The sequence below is a fragment of the Miniopterus schreibersii genome (assembly GCF_964146895.1).
Source record: "Miniopterus schreibersii genome assembly, chromosome: Y".
In the NCBI taxonomy this organism is placed as follows: Eukaryota; Metazoa; Chordata; class Mammalia; order Chiroptera; family Miniopteridae; genus Miniopterus; species Miniopterus schreibersii.
The window spans coordinates 2,878,131-2,894,820 of NC_138120.1; the positions used below are offsets into that span (position 1 = coordinate 2,878,131).

General features: G+C 50.0%; 1 protein-coding gene across 3 annotated transcripts in view; it reads left to right on the top strand.

Moving 5' to 3' along the window:
• LOC308552006 (F-box-like/WD repeat-containing protein TBL1X) overlaps positions 1–16,690 on the top strand; it is a 105,483-nt gene that overhangs the window by 62,930 nt on the left and 25,863 nt on the right. For all 3 annotated transcript variants that reach the window (XM_081126950.1, XM_081126952.1, XM_081126951.1), the window contains one exon: positions 14,859–14,929. The gene's annotated coding sequence lies outside the window, so the exon portion shown is untranslated. The remainder of the gene's footprint in view (positions 1–14,858; positions 14,930–16,690) is intronic.

The window sequence follows — 16,690 nt, forward strand, 5'->3', positions numbered from 1 at the left end:
GTTTCACCGTCTGGGAACGTTTACGGGAAGTGTTTCTGTGCCCGTGTCCGGGTCTGTGTAGCGCGGCGACGGACAGTTACAGACACAGCTTCCGGTCTGTACCCTAGGCTGGGCCGCTGGAAGCCAGGGCCCGTCACCGAATGGCTTTCCAGAAAGGCTGTGCCAGTTGTCTCCGATTGCCGGGGGCAGGGGGCGGTCCCCGTGGACAGCGCCCGTGGTTGTGGCCAGCCTGCCGAGACCGCGGGGCATCCCTTTTTCCTGTTTCTTCGCTTGCTAATGAGGTGGCACGTTGCCTCCTGTGCGTCCGTGGCTCACGTTTTGTTTTCTGTGAATTACATCATCCGGCTCAAAGGCACATCTCAGTTTGCGCGCCGCACTTTGCGGTTTCACTTCAGGATTCCGACGCGGAGCCCCCACTGCGGTCCTGCTCCCAGGGGCGCGTGTCCTCGGGCGTCCGGCCGCGGCGGTCCTGCTCCCAGGGGCGCGTGTCCTCAGGCCTCCGGCCGCTGCGGTCCTGCTCCCAGGGGTGCGTGTCCTCGGGTCTCCGGCCGCCTCTCCCTGAAGGCACCGGCGCCGTGGAGCGTTGTGACCGCTTGTTAACGGGACCGGATGCGCTTGAATGGCATGCGGGTGCGTGGAGTTGGCTCCTCTCATGTGTTCGGTACTGTGCTTATCAAAAGACAGTGTTTTTGTGGAACGAGAGCTGCGGGGAAAAGCACAGATTATGTTAGCCGATAAAAGATTTTAAAAAAGAATGTGAGTGTCAGTTGGCAAGCTTCTGTGTTCCTAGTTGTCATGATCCCAAGGTGACTGTTTCCCAGGGCTCTGTGCCCGTGTACCAATGGGGGTGGGTGGCATACGTCCTGTTGTGCACATGAGTTCGCTCAGCATCTATTATGTGACAGCCCCGGGCTGTCCTTGAGGCATCGAGTTGTTGACTGAGGAGAGGAGGGTTTGTCTTCTGCGAGGCTCTGCGGTCATCACTCGGACTTGCCCGCCTCCGCTGTTACATTCCCCTTTACGGGTTTATAACGTCACACCGAGAGCTTTCCGAGTATCTTCCAGTTCTCTCTTCGTAGTGTTTAAGTATAATTTTTAATTTTTATTTATTTATTTTTATTTACTTTTATGGATTTCAGAGACAGAGGAAAGGAGAGGGAGAGAGAGATGGAAACATCAATGATAAGGGAGTCATTGACCCCTGCCTCCTGCACGCCCCCCACTGGGGATGGAGCCCGCAACCCGGGCATGTGCCCCGACCGGGAATTGAACTGTGACCTCCTGGTTCATAGGTCAGCGCTCAACCACTGAGCCACACCGGCCAGACTATTTTTTATTTTTTTGTTAATTCTCTGGAGAAAGCTTTCCAAGCTTTGAGATGGATGGGGAGGGAAAAGGTGATTCAGAAACTGTTGGTACTTACTAAAAACAAATGCCGTGATACTTCCGGGGTGGGGTGCCTGTCGTTTTACCAAATAGCAGGTGCAGCTTCTTCGTGATGTTTGTCTATTTTTGCTCGCAGGTATGTTGACGAGGTGGCATTCTAGCCAGGGCTGGGAGGAATCATTTCCTGCCAGGTTTCGGTAAATGAGCTAAGCCCTGGAGAAATGCTCTTATTTCTTTAATACCAGGCATCTTCCCAGGACTCAGGATGCATTTTACCCCCCCCCAGAATCGTTTTCTTTTTTCTCCCCTGTGCCAGATGCACAGAAAAAGTAAAAAGCGCTCTTGCTGTGTTGCATAAATTTCTACCCCACGCAATGAGTTGCTTCTCCTTAATGCCAACCCGTCTTATGGGTGGTTTTTAAATTAGTTCAACAGAGAAGTCACAGTGGTCATAATATTCCTCTTGGTCAAACAAGGACGGTCAGGTGTTGACTTTGTCACCGTTGGTGAGATGCAGGCCCCTCCCGGGAGCTCGATGCCCAGCCATCGGGAGGCCGTGATTTACGATGCTTATGGGGGGTGGGACTGAATGAAATCTGAGAGTGAGTGGCAGCTGGAAAGGTGAGGATGGGATGTTACCTCTGAAAGGAGATTTAATATAAGATAATAGCAAGCCCTGGCCCTGCGCTCAGTGGTCAGAGGTTGGCCCGTGCACTGAAGGGTGCTGGGTTCGATTCCCGGTCAAGGGCATGTACCTGGGTTGCAGGTTCGATCCCCAGCCCCACTTGGGGCGTGTGCAGGAGGCAGCCAATCCATGTGTCTCTCACATCAATCTCTCTGCCTCCCTGCCTTCCACTCTCTCTAAAAATCAATGGAAAAAATATCCTCGGGTGAAGATTGACAAAAAAAAGTAAAAACAAACCAGTGAAATTAACATTGCAATATATTTTAATCTACATCAGGTTACGATTGCAATATGTATTTTAATATATAACAACTCAATCAAGTATTCTGTTTTATCCTGTATAGAAAAAAAATCATTTTGACAAGTGATCTATTTTTTTAATAAGATACACAGTATATTAAGTGTTCTTTCTTTTCTTTTGTACTGCCTGCGAAATTGTGTGTTACTTAAATTTATGGTATGTCTCAATCACATCGGCCAGTCCAGACTTGAGACACCAAGCTCCAATGTCAGTCTACAATTAGGGAAATCAATTCATAATTTCAAAAATAATTTTCAAGCAGAGTCATCCTGTTTTTAGAAAGGGATCATTTTAAACTTGGACAGTTTGTGGGTATTTATCTATTTGAAATTGGTCGGGGAAAAATGTGGGCACACGATTAAAAGATTGGCATGGGGACCCATAAAAGCGGAATTGCGTGGCTCCCTCCATCCTGCAGATACGATCAAAGGATTTTAGCTGCTGGGGCCTCTTAGTAACCACGGTGACCTGTGCTGTCCACTGCGGTGGCCATGGGCCACGTGGATCTGGGGATCGCCCAGAATGTGGCCAGTGTCACTGAGGAACAGACTGCAAAATTTTATTTCCTTTTAATTGATTTAAATTTCAACATCACTCCTTGAGTCATTGGGAAGCTTTTTAAGCTTGTTGGGAACCGCATGGGTATGTGAATCTGTGTTGTCTTTTTTAATTTATCTTTACTGTTGAAAGTATTACAAGTGTCCCCCTTTTTCCCCCGTGGATCCCCTGCACCCCCCCCCCCCCCGGCCTCCACCTCGCTATTGTCTGCGTCCAGGCGTTATGTGGTAGCAGTCAGGTGTTTCCAGTGAAAATTCGGTTTTCTAGTTGACCTTTGTCCTAAGTGGAAAATACATAGATTTGTGAAGAGTGCACAGGAAATAAGAATATAGAAGATTTCAGTAACTTTTTATGGGGAGTACATGTGGAAATTATGCTTTTGGGGATCTCTTGGGTTAAATGTAAATATATTATGAAAATTCACTTCACACGGGTCTGTGTTTTTAAATTTTAAAACCATATATAAGTGCACCTTCCGTTTTTGTTGGAAGGAAGGAAGGAAGTAGCACTTGACGTGACAGACTCTCGGTTGGTGACTAAACCCAACACTCAGCTAACCCACAGATATTTTCTTAAATCCTCACAAGAAGGCATGTTTTTATTGATTTTAGAGAGAGAGGAAGTGGGGGGGGTCAGGAGACAGAGAGGGAGAGAAACATCGATGTGAGAGAGAAACACTAATCGGTTGCCTCCTGTATGTGCCCCAACCAGGGATCGAACCCACAACCTTTTGGTGTACAGGATGACACTCCAACCAACGGAGCCCCCAAGGCAGGGCCCACGGGTATTTATTGAGCACCTACTGCGTGCATTCGGAGTTCTGGATTCAGGAGTCTTATAGTGAGCGAACCAGACAAACCACCCTTCCATTCTGCTGTGTGAAAATATGGGCTATGTATGGTTTAGTGGGTGTGTTGGTGCCAAAAATGAGAGCACATGAAATTCCGTTGATATTTGCATTTTTATTGCACTTTATCATTTTCAAAGATTGGCACTGTTTACCAAAAAGCAGACACTAACGATCCTGCGCACGCCCAAGACCCCCCAAAGAAGAGTCCAGTAAGAGTGTTGAAGTATTGATTGAATATTTTTATGTCATTATGTTATATTTGAATTATTTGTGTATAATGTCGAGCTCTGTAATGGGAAAACTAAAATTCATTTAAATTCCTGTTTGCTTTCGAGACAGATGGAAACGATGTTTTCCTTTACGTAATAATAGTACTTGGTTGAAAAAAACAATAAGCCCAGCTGGTGCGTCTCAGTGGTTGAGCGTCGACCCATGAACCAGGAGGTGGCGGGTTCGATTCCCGGTCAGGGCACATGCCCGGGTTGCGGGCTCGATCCCCAGTCGGGGGCGTGCAGGAGGCAGCCGATCAATGACTTTCTCTTATCATTGATGTTTCTTTCCTCCCTTCTTCTCTCTGTAATCAATTAAAAAAATATTTTTTTAAAAAACACAACCTTTTAGCGCACCGTTGGTAATTAGAAAGGTTGTGTAGAAATGGATTCGTCCTGAGGTTGTGTAGAAATGAGCCCATGTGCTGCTTCTCCCTGGGCCTGGCTGCATTTGAACTTCTGAGAGGTTTATTGAAGCAGGTTGAGATGGGTGGAGAACGATTTAGGAAAGCGAAGCGGATTGATCGGAGGCCCCGATTGTGCTTTAATAGCATGTCCTGGCCCAATAAGGAACACGTAGACCGTGTTTTCTCACTGTGGCTGTGCGGTTACAATTTACGCAAATGGAACACTTAACATTATCAGGAAGCCGTTTGCAGTCATGCTTCCCGGGGAGCTTCGTAAATCACAGTAATTATTTTCACCCAGTTTATTGGTTCTAAACGGCCCCCTTGACCAGCGGCTGTGATCAGTTTCCACTCAGGGAGAATGACATTGTCAAGCGGAGGTCCGGCCGCGGAGGCCTGGAGGAGATACATGCAGGCAGGCCGCGCGGGGCCAGGGTGCCGCAGGCGGTGAGTTCCCCGTCACAGGCGAGGGTGGCCTTTTACACCCCTGGCGGGCACGTGTGAACAGAACCGTTTAGGACGAGTGCTTAAATGTGGGCGTCATCTATATGACACCATTGTGACGAACAGCCGTTAAAATCCAGTAGGATGCCCCGGCCGGTGTGGCTCAGTGGCTAAGCACCATCCCGTGCACCCAAAGGTCCCCGGTTCACTTCCCGGTCAGGGCACAGGCCCGGGTGGCGGGCTGATCCCTAGTCGGGGGCGTGCAGGAGGCCGACGATCGCTGTTTCTCTCTTGGTGATGTTTCCCTCTCTCCTTCCCTCTCCCTTCCTCTCTCTCTAAAATCAATAAAACCATTAAAATTTTTTAAAAATCCAGTAGGAATGGTGCAATGGGGGAGGTGAAAGAATAGGTACAAGATACCCTTTTTTAAAAATGTATGTTTTTATTGGTTTTAAGCGTGTTGGACAGAGGACTGCCGAGCGAGGGCGCGCGTGCGGGTTACCTGGGCTCCTGCGCCCGCTCCCTGGGCTGGGCGCGGGTAAGTCGGGGCCTGGAGGCGGCGAGCAGGCCCTGGCCCGGGCAGAAGCCTTCACTAGAACTGGTTGCCATTGATCTTGTACTTCTTGGGCCTCTCAGTAAAGACGGAGTCTAGTGACTGCGTATGTGTTGGACTCACTCGGCTGGAAGTTTTATGTAGTCTCGGTCCTGGGTTTGATTCCAGCCAAGGGCACTTAACTCAGTGGCAGCTCGATTCCCAGCGACTTTCTCTCACTCCCTCTCCCCCCCCCCACCTCCCTCTCCCCCCTTCCCCCTTCCACTCTCTCTGAAAGGCAATGGAAAAAAAATATCCTCAGGTGAGAATTTTAAAAAATTAAATTAAATTAAAATACAGGCGAATGGGCGAAAGACTTCATGTCCATGTCCTGTGTTTGAGATGCCCGTTGGATGTTCGGGTGGACACGTCCTGCAGGCGTGTGGCGCCGGGAGGGACTGGATGCGTTTCGTGGACAGGTGGGCAGAAGCGTGGTCCTGCCCGGAGACACACCTCGCAGCCCACGGGAGGTGCCTGAAAGTCACCGAGATGCCTTTCAGAAACAGAAGTGCCCCAAAGTGTCCAAGTCGTTAGATAACAGCTTGCGTTGTCTTAGATTTTCAAGCTCGTAGATCAGAATTCGGTGAGTCTGCCATCCGGGGAACTTTTTGAGAGAAAATGTGTTAATGTCACGTTACTAACTGCCCTTCCCCTTTTTAAAAATTGATTTTAGAGAGGGAGGAAGTGGGGGAGAGGGAGACAGACAGAAACAACCACCAGCTGCAGCCCATATGCACCCTGACCGGGAATCAAGCCCGCAGCCTGGGTAGTGCCCTGACTGGGAATCGAACCCGAGACCTTCCGGTGCATGGGATTATGCTCCAACCAACTGAGCCCCGCTGGCCAGGGCCCCCCTACCTTTTTTTTTTTAATTAAGGAAAACAGCTTCCACTAAGGATTATGCTTCAGTTCCCTTTCGTCCGACCCCGTGGCTTCCGTCCGAGGTGGGGAGCGGTGGCTGAGCCCAGGTCCAGTGGGCCTCCCTACCTGTCCTTTCTCTCGGGCTCCCAGAGTTTCCGCCGACAGCCGGTCACAAGGACAGTGCCGAACGTCACGCAGCAGCGCAACGTGTTCCGTTTTCGAACGACTTTTATGATTAACCGTGATTCAGCAAGAACGTCCGTCCCATTTCCCAACCGCAAAGATTAATGTGGATTTAATTAACCGAAATGGATCACTCTGCTCCCGGGTGGCCGGGTTCTGCCAGGTCAGGAGCTGGCCCGCGGGCTTCCCGCTTTCACTCACGTTTAGATCCCCCAGAAGCGCCCGCGATTCTGAGATTGTTCCCGGGCAAGGCCTGGGCTCTGCTGAGAAGCAGCCTCCCGGCGTCGCCTGTGAATGAGAAGACAGCTGAGAGCACCCCGACTTCCACAGACAAAGGGCGAAACTGGCTCATGCGGGAAGCGACGCCGCTCCCCGACGCGCAGGCTGTGGAGTGAATCGGCGGGCGGCCCGTTTGGACCGTCACAGCCACATCCTTCTGAGTTTTCCTTTAATCAACAGCAGGGCCTTTGGAAGGAATAGATTTGTACTGAGGGTTTGTTTTCTTTGAGTTGTTTTTTTTATTATAGGGAAATATACAGGGTGTCCCCCCAAAATGTACACGCACTTTACCAGCTGATAGCTCCATTTTATAAATGAAACGTATTTTAATAAACACTGCCTTTATCGTTATTGAAAGTGTGCGTGTGCATTTTGGGGGGACTCCCGATACATAAGGGAATGTTTACTATTCCTCACCATCTTTAACTGTACGGTTCAGTGGCACTGACTATATTAATCTCCAGAACTTTTTCATTTTCCCGAGTGGAAACTCTGTCCCCATTAAATAGTAGCTCTCTTAGTCCCGCCTTCCTCCGGCCCCTGGCACCCACCACCCTACTTCCTGTCTCTGAATTTGACGATTCTAATGAGATTTATTTTTATTTTTATTTTTTTAAATATATCTTTATTAATTTCAGAGAGAGGAAATGAGTAGGAGAAAGAGAGAGAGAGAAACATCAATGATGAGAGAGTCATTGATCGAGCCCGCAACCCCGCGCATGTGCCCTGACCGGAACTCGAACCCCAATCGCCTGGATCCTAGGTTCACGCTCAACCGCTGAGCCACGCCCGGCCGGGCTGAATTTGACAATTCTAGACACTTCCCATAGCTGGGATCATACAAGATTGGTCCTTCTGTGTCTGGCTTATTTCAGTTTGCAGTGTCCTCAAGGTTCTACTTGGTAGCTAACAATTTCATTTTTGTAAAAAAAAAAAAAAAGTGTTTTCATTGATCTTTTTGAGGGAGAGGGAGAGAGAGAGAAACATCGATGAGAGAGAAACATCCATCAGCTGCTTCCTGCACACCCCGTCCTGGGGATCGGGCCCAAAACCTAGGCCTGTGTCGTGAATCGAACCTGGTGCCTCCGGGTACATGGCATTATGTTCATCCAGCTGAGCCACACCGGCCAGGGCCAAGTTCATTCTTCTTAAATGCTAAATAACGTTCCATCACATACACAGAGCACACTTTATCCCTCCACCTGTCTGTGGATATCGGGGTGGTTTCCATCTTTTGGCTACTGTGAGTGATGTTGCCGTGAACCTTGGGTGTAAATACCTGTTCGGGACCCTTTTTTCCCCAGTTCTTGTGGGTGTGTACCTAGAAGTGGGATGGGTGGATCACATGGCAATTCTGTGTTTAATTTCTTGAGGAGCATTCGTGCTGTTCTCCTGAAGTTCGTTTCTGAGGAGTCCCTGCGAGATAGGATAGAAATGGAATCTGAGCCTGACGCAAGTTCTCCGACAAAGAGGTAGCAGACTGTGGCCCGCCAGCCAGATTCAGCCCAGTGCCTGCTTTCGTACAGCCAACAAGCTACGGGGTGGATTTTTCATTTGTACGTGGTTAGAAAAAAAACACCAAAAAAAAAAACAGGGAAAGAAAAATCATGTCAGGATTACCTGAAAATTCTGTGACACTGCAATGTCATTGTACATAGAGTTTCTTTGAAACACAGAATTCACCCACAGACGTGTGTCGTGTTCATGACCGTTTCTCTCTGCAGACGTAGAATCACGCGATCGTAACTGAGACGTGTGTGTCCCAAGAAGCCGAGCGTGTTGACTCTCTGACCCTTTGAGAATCAGGTGGCCAACCTCCGGTTTGACGAGTCGCAGGTCAGACAAGAACATTCACATCTGTTGGCCGTGTGCACACGAGCTTGCTCAACGGTCTCAGCGGGTCCGTCAAACAAATAGTATCAGGCACACGTTGTTTGTTTGCTTCGTTAATCTTCACCTGAGGATATTTTTCCATTGATTTTAGACAGAATGGAAGGGGAGGAGGGGCAGAAAGAGACACATCAATAGCTTGCCTCCCACACACACCCAGACCGGGGCTGGGATTGGAACCCGTGACCCTTCGGATGCCCTGTGGGCAACGCTCTAATCAATGAGTAACACCAGCTAAGGCTAGGCACACATTTTTTAATTTAAAAAAAATATATGTTTTATTGATTTTAGAGAGAGGGAAAGAAATAGAAACATCAGTGATGAGAGAGAATCCTGGATGGGCCGCCTCCTGCACGTCCCCTGCTGGAGATGGAGCCCACAACCCGGGCATGTGCCCTGACCGGGAATCGAACCAGCAACCTCCTGGTTCGTAGGTCAGCGCTCGAACCCCTGAGCCACACCGGCTGGGCGAGGCACACTTATTTAAAAGATGCGACGGTGAGCTGTGAGGACGTGGTCAGCGCGTGGTGACCTCCACCTCGCAGGCTCCGTTGCCCAGATCCACCGGTAAGAGAAGAGAAAGGAGGCGATGTCCTGGTTTTGATTCCCGTGGGAGGGAGGCACGGCCGGAACTGCCCTACTTCCTGACACCCCCGCAGTATTCAAGTAACGTGTATTTTTATAGCTCGTTACCATCGCGGCACACTTGCATTTGTTTCGGCGAAGCCCTGTCGTTAGATTACAAGCTTCCAGTGTCTACAGAAATGCGCGTTGGTCTAATATTTCTGTTGGACGACATCGTCTCCCAACGCAAAACCCCCGTGTCCTGAGTGACTGGTGTGCTCCAAGCAAACCGGAAAAGTTGGGCCTGTGGCTCGGAGCCGTGAGAAGACCGTAACAGTAGCGTGGTCATTTATTTTATTATTTTTTAAAAATAGGTTTTTATTGCCCGGCTGGGCGTGGCTCAGTGGTTGAGCGTAGACCTGGGATCCAGGTGATCAGGGTTCGATTCCCGGTCAGAGCACATGCCCGGGTTGTGGGCTCGATCAATGATTCTCTCGTCATTGATGTTTCTGTCTCTCTCTCCCTGTCCTTTCCTCTCTCTGAAATCAATAAAGATATATTAAAAATATATATATATATATATATATATATATGTTTTTATTGATTTTAGAGTGAGAGGAAGGGAGAGGGAGATGAGAGTCACTGACCGGCTGCCCCCTGCACACCGCTTACTGGGGATGGAGCCCACAACCCGGGCATGTGCCCTGACCGGGAATCGAACTGCAGTCTCCTGGTTCATGGGTCGATGCTCAACCGCTGAGCCACACGGGCCAGGGCTGTGTGATCGTTTATTGTGGCTGGGTCCCTGCTGTGTGCTCCTGTTGTTGGTCGTGCCTGGGACACATCCGGGCACACACACCATGACAATCCGGCAGCCTAGTTCTTGCATTTAGTCAAAGGATTTAAATGACTTTCAAGCTCTTAGAACAGAGCCAGGCAGACAGTCGGTATAATTATGTGATTGGTTTTTAATAACTTTATTTAAGCTGGCGTGACTGATCCCGCTGGATTTCAGAACCATTTTCAGGTGACGCTTACCAAATGCGTGCTAACAACCTGGGAAATATCATGGTGGAGCTGTGCTTGGTGGACATACTTTCTGTGTGTGGGTTTTTGGGTTTTTTTGGTGAATCTTCACCCGAGGATATTTTTTCCATTGAGTTTTTTTTAGAGAGAGTGGAAGGGAGGGGTGGGGAGAGGGAAAGAGGGAGGGAGAGGACATCGATGTGAGAGAGACGCATCGCCTGGCTGCCTACTGCACGCACCCTGACCGGGGCTGGGGATCGAACCTGCAACCTGGGTGTGTGCCCTTGATGGGAACGGAGCCCATTACCCTGCAGTGCGAGGGCTGACGCTCCAGCCGCTGAACCACACCGGCCAGGGCCTGCCTGCCTGCCTTTGAACCTCCAGTCGCTTGCCTTCGGGGTTCCTGTGGCTCTGGGTTTCTCTGGCAGCCCCGTGCCCATCGGTGCCCCATCCTCAGGGGAATGATGCAGAGGCCCTGCTGGAAACAGCCTCTGTCCCCAGGTATCTCTCGCACCCGTCCTTTGCAATGTGTGAGACCCTGAGGGTCGGCAGTGCTGTTGTGACGTCGCTGGGTGGTTCTGGCTGGGGGTCTCTTGAGGGTGCAGACAAGGCGTCTGTCCGCTGGGGCTGCTGTCATCTGATGGCTTGACGGGGGCCGTGCACTGTGCACTCGGCGGCTCCCTCGCCTGGCGGGGCGGTGGGGCCGGTGTAGGCAGGAGGCCTTCGCACGGCCTCACGCTGGCCTCTCCGCGGGCAGCTAAGGGGATTTCATCGCGCAGGTTTGATCCTATTTTAGCGAGAGATGGAATCGATATTTATAGACTTACGCGTTTCATTTATGATCAGTAAAAGGGCATGTTTAACCTTTTGACTTAGTGATTCCTGAGAGCTTTTTGCTTTGTTTTCTCCACTTGGGCAAGCAAGAGGGGAGCTTTGTAACAATCTACGAACATATTCCTTAGACAGCGCTTCCTAAATCTAAGATCTGTAGGAAAGAAAGTGTTATTTCACCTTCTAAGGTTTCCCAGTGAGAATCAGGCAGAAGTCATGAGAGACAGACGGAGCGATTCTCCAGTCCGTTCTGTTAAATATAAAATGAAGTTTCTCAGCCTTGGCCTTATTGACGTTTTGGGGCCGATCAGTCTTTCTTGCAGGGAGGCTACTCCGTGTGTTGTAGGCTGGTAAGTGGCATCCCTGGTCGCTACCCACTTGATAGCATGGCATCCCTCACTCCAGCTGTGCCCAGTGTCTCCGGACATTGCCAAATGTCCCCTGGCGCGCAGGGCGCGGCTGTCCCTGGTTGAGAACCGCTGTGTTCAAGTGCGGACACTCTGCAGTGAGCCTGTGCTTGCCTGAGGGATTACATATGTGAGTCATTGTAAAATTGCAGTGTCAGGAGGTACCTGGACAGCCACTGTCGAACCAGCAACTCAAACGTTGGTGCTAAAACCACAGGGGTGGGGGTGGGGCTGGGGGTTTGAATGGCGGCCGGGGCTGAAGGCAAAAAAGTAAAATAGAAGATCCAGTGCCTCTGGTTGCCTGACCGGCTTTGAAGAGCTTCCGTGTGCAGAGTCAGGCGGTTGGGTCCAGGTAGGGAAATTGTCCGCTGTTACCCATCCTTCCCGACTCTCGCTCATTGGCCAGCCTTGGCTCTGACACTGGCGAGTTCCCGGTGCCCTCCCCTGTGTGGGCCACGAGCTAGACGGTGAGCTTCTGTCCCCAGGTCCCTGTGTTCCCAGGTCACGTGGCCTGTTCCAGCTCAGCCTCCCTCCACCCGTCCTGTTTTTGTCTCTCAGTCCTGGGGAGGACGGTAAAGGCAAACAGGGTGGTTCCCCCGCAAGGTGTTACCCCGAGGGATGGGAGACGGGCTCAGCCACGTGCTGGTCCGCAGATGCCCAGAGCAGCACTGCTCACTGTAGCCACAAGGCGGACGCGAGCAAATGCCCTGTGGCTGGTAAGCGGTGGTCCATCTGCGCGGTGGAATATTACTCAGCCAGGAAAAGGAGCGGGGTACTGATCCCGGCTGCCAGACACAAAAGGTATTGTCTGGTTCCATTTAAATGCAGTGTTATCTGCATACCTATAGAGACAGAAGGCAAACTGGTGGCTGCCGGGGGTGGGGGGGTGGATTAGGGAGTGACTGCTTAATGGGTACAGGTTTCCTTTTGGAGCGACGGAACTATTTTGGAACTTGACACAGGAGGTATTTGCACAACGTTGTTAACGTGCCAAGGGCTTTATAGTGCCTCCGTGTGCGCCAGGCCGTGCCAAGAGCGACAGCTGCCAGAAAAGGCGTCCTTTGTACATTGAATATCTTTAAGAATAACGACTGTATTGCATTTGTTAGAGTGTCTTGCATTTCACAGAAATACTCAGCAGCACATAAAGTTTTTGCCGGGACTGTTTATTGATAGCCATTCTGTTTGGGTAGTAATAGCGGGCAAATCAGCAGTGACTGATTGGACGGCCGGATTCCGCATTTTAACATATTGTTTCTAGCAATAAACTAATTAATTTTGATGCGTTGCGTAACCAGAAGAATGTCATTAACCAAAGCCCTGTTTCCCGTTTTTTTTTGGCATTTATAAGACATAGATGATGTTAATTGCGCTTAATGAGTTTGACAACATATATAAAAGATAGTCTTCGCGTCCAAGACTCTAATTTGTGAGTTGCCATCTGTTTTTGGACCGAAGAATAAGAATTTGATTCTGAAGCTTTTTTTTCCAAACAGCTTGTAATAAGAGCTGTTTATATATTAACCACTTATTGAATTATTATGGATTGTAGTGTTTTCATTGTCAAGCAATTTGGGGCTTTAGCGTGGTGACATCTGCTCATATTTTGACACTTTAGGGTATTTAGCAGTTTCATCATAATTTCTAGTCTAAGAGTTATAGACAAATGTTGTTTAAATATCATTGTGTGGGGGGTTTTCCCCCAGTGGTAGATTTTTTTTTTTAATTGCCCTGGTCGTTTCTTTTGCCTTATATATACTTTTATTATTGTTATTATTAGAGGATGTTTATTAAGATTTTTTATTGATTTTTAGAGAGAGGAAGGGAGAGGGAGAGAGAGAGAGAAAAACATTGATGTGAGAGTGTTGATATGCCCCCCACCCGGGCTTGAGCCCGCAACCTGGGCACGTGCCCTGACCGGGAATCGAGCCAGCAGCCTTTCGGGGCGCAGGCCCACGATGCTCAACCAACTGAGCCACACCGGCCAGAGCTGATGTTTTTATTTTAAATGTACTGTGTTACCCTTTAAATCTCCTTTCTTTAAACAGCGTAACTATAGACACGGCCGGGTGGGAAGAACTCGAATTGCCTTAAAACATTTCATGAGGTTCCGCGTCATTTCTCTCCTAAGAGGCACCTTCATGCGTGTGGATTCGAATTCTGTTGAACCTGGCACCCGTTTTTGTTTGTTTGTTTTTTAATCACTTAAGAGGATTGAAGGAGAATTTGGAGGACACGGCAGGCGTTTCGTTTCTTGAGTTCTCGAGCTTGTAGATTCATGAGCACAGACTATTTAAACGGTGGGAGGCTGGGTTCGCTCACGGCCGGAGACATTGTAGAAGGAAGGCGGCGGGCAGTGTTGAGACTGCGCGGCGCGTGGCCTGACCGAAGGGGGAGACGGGTCTGATCGGAAGGGTTACCGCGAGATGAAAGCCTGGTGTCGTCCGAAATCAGCCCAGACGGAAGCCCTGGGAGCGCAAGTGCGTGAGCACAAGGACAGGGTGTTGTGCCCGGCCGGCGGGGCTCAGTGGCTGAGCATCGTTCCATGAACCAGGAGGTCGGGGTTCGATTCCCGGTCCGGGCACAGGCCCGGGTTGCGGGCTCGGTCCCCAGTCGGGGCGGGCAGGAGGCAGCCGACTGATGTTCCTGTCTCATCATTGATGTTTCTGTCTCCCTTCCTCTCTCTGAAATCGATTTTTAAAAAACACACACAAATGCAAGGTTGAGGCGTGTCAGTGCCTTTCTTTCGCTGTGTTTTAGGGCGGCCAAAGGGGAACAAAGATTTGGATTGGGTTTGTGTGTCTCTCTGAGCGCGGCGTGTGTGAGGTGGATGTACACCCGCAGCGTGCCTGTCACTGTTACTAACACGCCCGGGCCGGGCCTGAAGTTCCGCTGGATCACGCTCGCTTCCCGGGAGGGTGTGTGTGGCCCAGGTTACCGGAGCCCATGGCACGGTTCTTAAAGATATTTCAGAGGCGCGTTATCGGTAAAGGGTAGTCACATCGGAGCTAAAATGAGTTGGCTCTCCTTGGAGGCTCTTTGCTTGCAGAATTTGTACACGAACAATAATAACCTGACCCGCCGCTTTCATTTCTCCTCTCGCTTTGCAAATAAAACAACATCGTCCGCGTTTGAGTTGAACGCGGAGATGGTGAAACCGTAAACTGGGTTAAGTCTGAGTGGGGAAGAAAAAGAAAAACTCTGCCATCGATTTGAAGGAGAAAAGAGAGGAAAGGGAGCGGTCAGAGGGGAATCGTTTCCGAAGGTTTTTAAGGTTGGGTTTTTTTTTGTTTTTGTTTTTACAAGTCTCCCCGTCTCTCGCCAGGCAGGCGCTTTGCAGTTTCTATGGTCGGATGCTGGGGAGCCCACTGGTCTACACATGAAGTCACCGTAAAGGTAAGCGCCCGCCCGCCACTGGGTCTCTGTCTTTTTACACGCGAAATCTGCTTGCAAGATTAACTGCATTTTCCCAAAACCGGGTGCCTTCTGTTTTTCTCGTTTCTTTGTTTTTGTTAATCCTGACCTGAGGATATTTTTGAAACACTGTGAGAGAGACACATCGATTGGTTGCCTCCCGCCCGTGCCCAGGACCAGGGATTGAACCTGCAACCCAGGTACATGCCCTTGACCGGGAATCGAACCCACGACCCTTTGGTGCACAGGGCTGGCACTCCAACCACTGAGCCACACCAGCCAGGGCATGCCTTCCGTTTTATAATGATTTTTGTCAGGAGGAAGATGCAGGTCTTTGTCCTTGCCGAACTTGAAGGTAGTGTAGCTAGAGCACCGTTAAGTCGTCATGGGCTGGATCACCCATTCTACATGAGGAATTGGACTCTACCTGCCTCCCAAGAATTTTGGGTCCTGAATGAGCTGTTATCAACTTTTCTGGGTCTTCCCGGGAAAGGATGGCAGCTTTTGAAATCAATCTCTTAATACTTTAAACAAAAATAAAATAAAATAATAAATAAATACAAAATCACGGCTCACTAATTAGACCTGGGGTTCTAATTAGTTTTCCCTCCTGTTCAAGGCCAAGGGGTACACAATGTTGCTGCAAAAGCTCTCTTGTTCCAGAAGGAGAGGCTGGACAGCGTCTCCTCGAGCTGGGAACAGTGGCATTCGGAACCCAGCTGTCCCTCTCAAAGAACATGTACCTACATGCAGCCTCTGGGGTAGTGCTTTTCTTTTGTTTTGTTTTTTAAAATATGCTTTTACTGATTTCAGAGAGGGAGGGAGAGAGAGAGAGAGAATCGTCAGTGTTGAGAAACGCTGATCAGCTGCCTCCTGCACACCCCCTGGTGGGAATCGAACCTGCAACCGGGCATGTGCCCTGACCCGGAATCGAATTGGTGACCTTTGGGTGCAGGGGATGATGCACTAAAGCCACAGCAGCCGGCCAGTAGTGCTTTTCCTGATGAGCTCTGTACGTGTGGCTTGCGTGGTCCGGTCACGGGCGAAGTATTCCAAGGCCACCAGCTCTGGGTGGATTTTGCAAAGGTGGTGTGTCCACTGACCCCCAGGAGGTCCTTGCAGGTCGCTCTTTGGGGGATGCGCACAGTTGGCTGAGTGAAGTCCGTAGCCGCTGGTTCTGCACCTGCTGTGCCTGCCGTCTGCTCTGGGGCTGGATATCAAGCATTTACCTCCCGCCCTCTCCCACATACGGGGGCTGCTAGTGCCCTTGATACGGAGATAAATCGGAGTCGCGTAGCTTGCCCTCCAGTCTAGAGCTGGTTAGAGGTCAGGCTGGCTGGCTCTGAGCATGCGGCCCCAGGTCCCCCGTCTTTTGCCCCAGCTCTGCAGCCAGCACGGGTGTTTCGGGCTCCACATCACGTGCTCACTGAACCCCTTCTGAAGAGAAGACACAGGCCACCGTCTCCCCCACACCGTAGACAGCGACAGCCGGCGCAGAGGGCGGGCTTTCTGCCCCGAGGTCCAGGAGGGCGTTTGGTACATGGTTAGAAGTCAGAATCAGTCTCGCACTGTGTGTGTGTGAGAGAGAGAGAGAGAGAGAGAGAGAGAGATTGATTGATGATTGATTGATTGATTGATTGATGGTTAACCAAGCACCACGCCTTCAGTATAGTTGGCACTCAGTCACTTTTTCTGTCATCTCTTCGAGCCTCATTTGCCTTGAGCACAGAAAAAGTATGACAG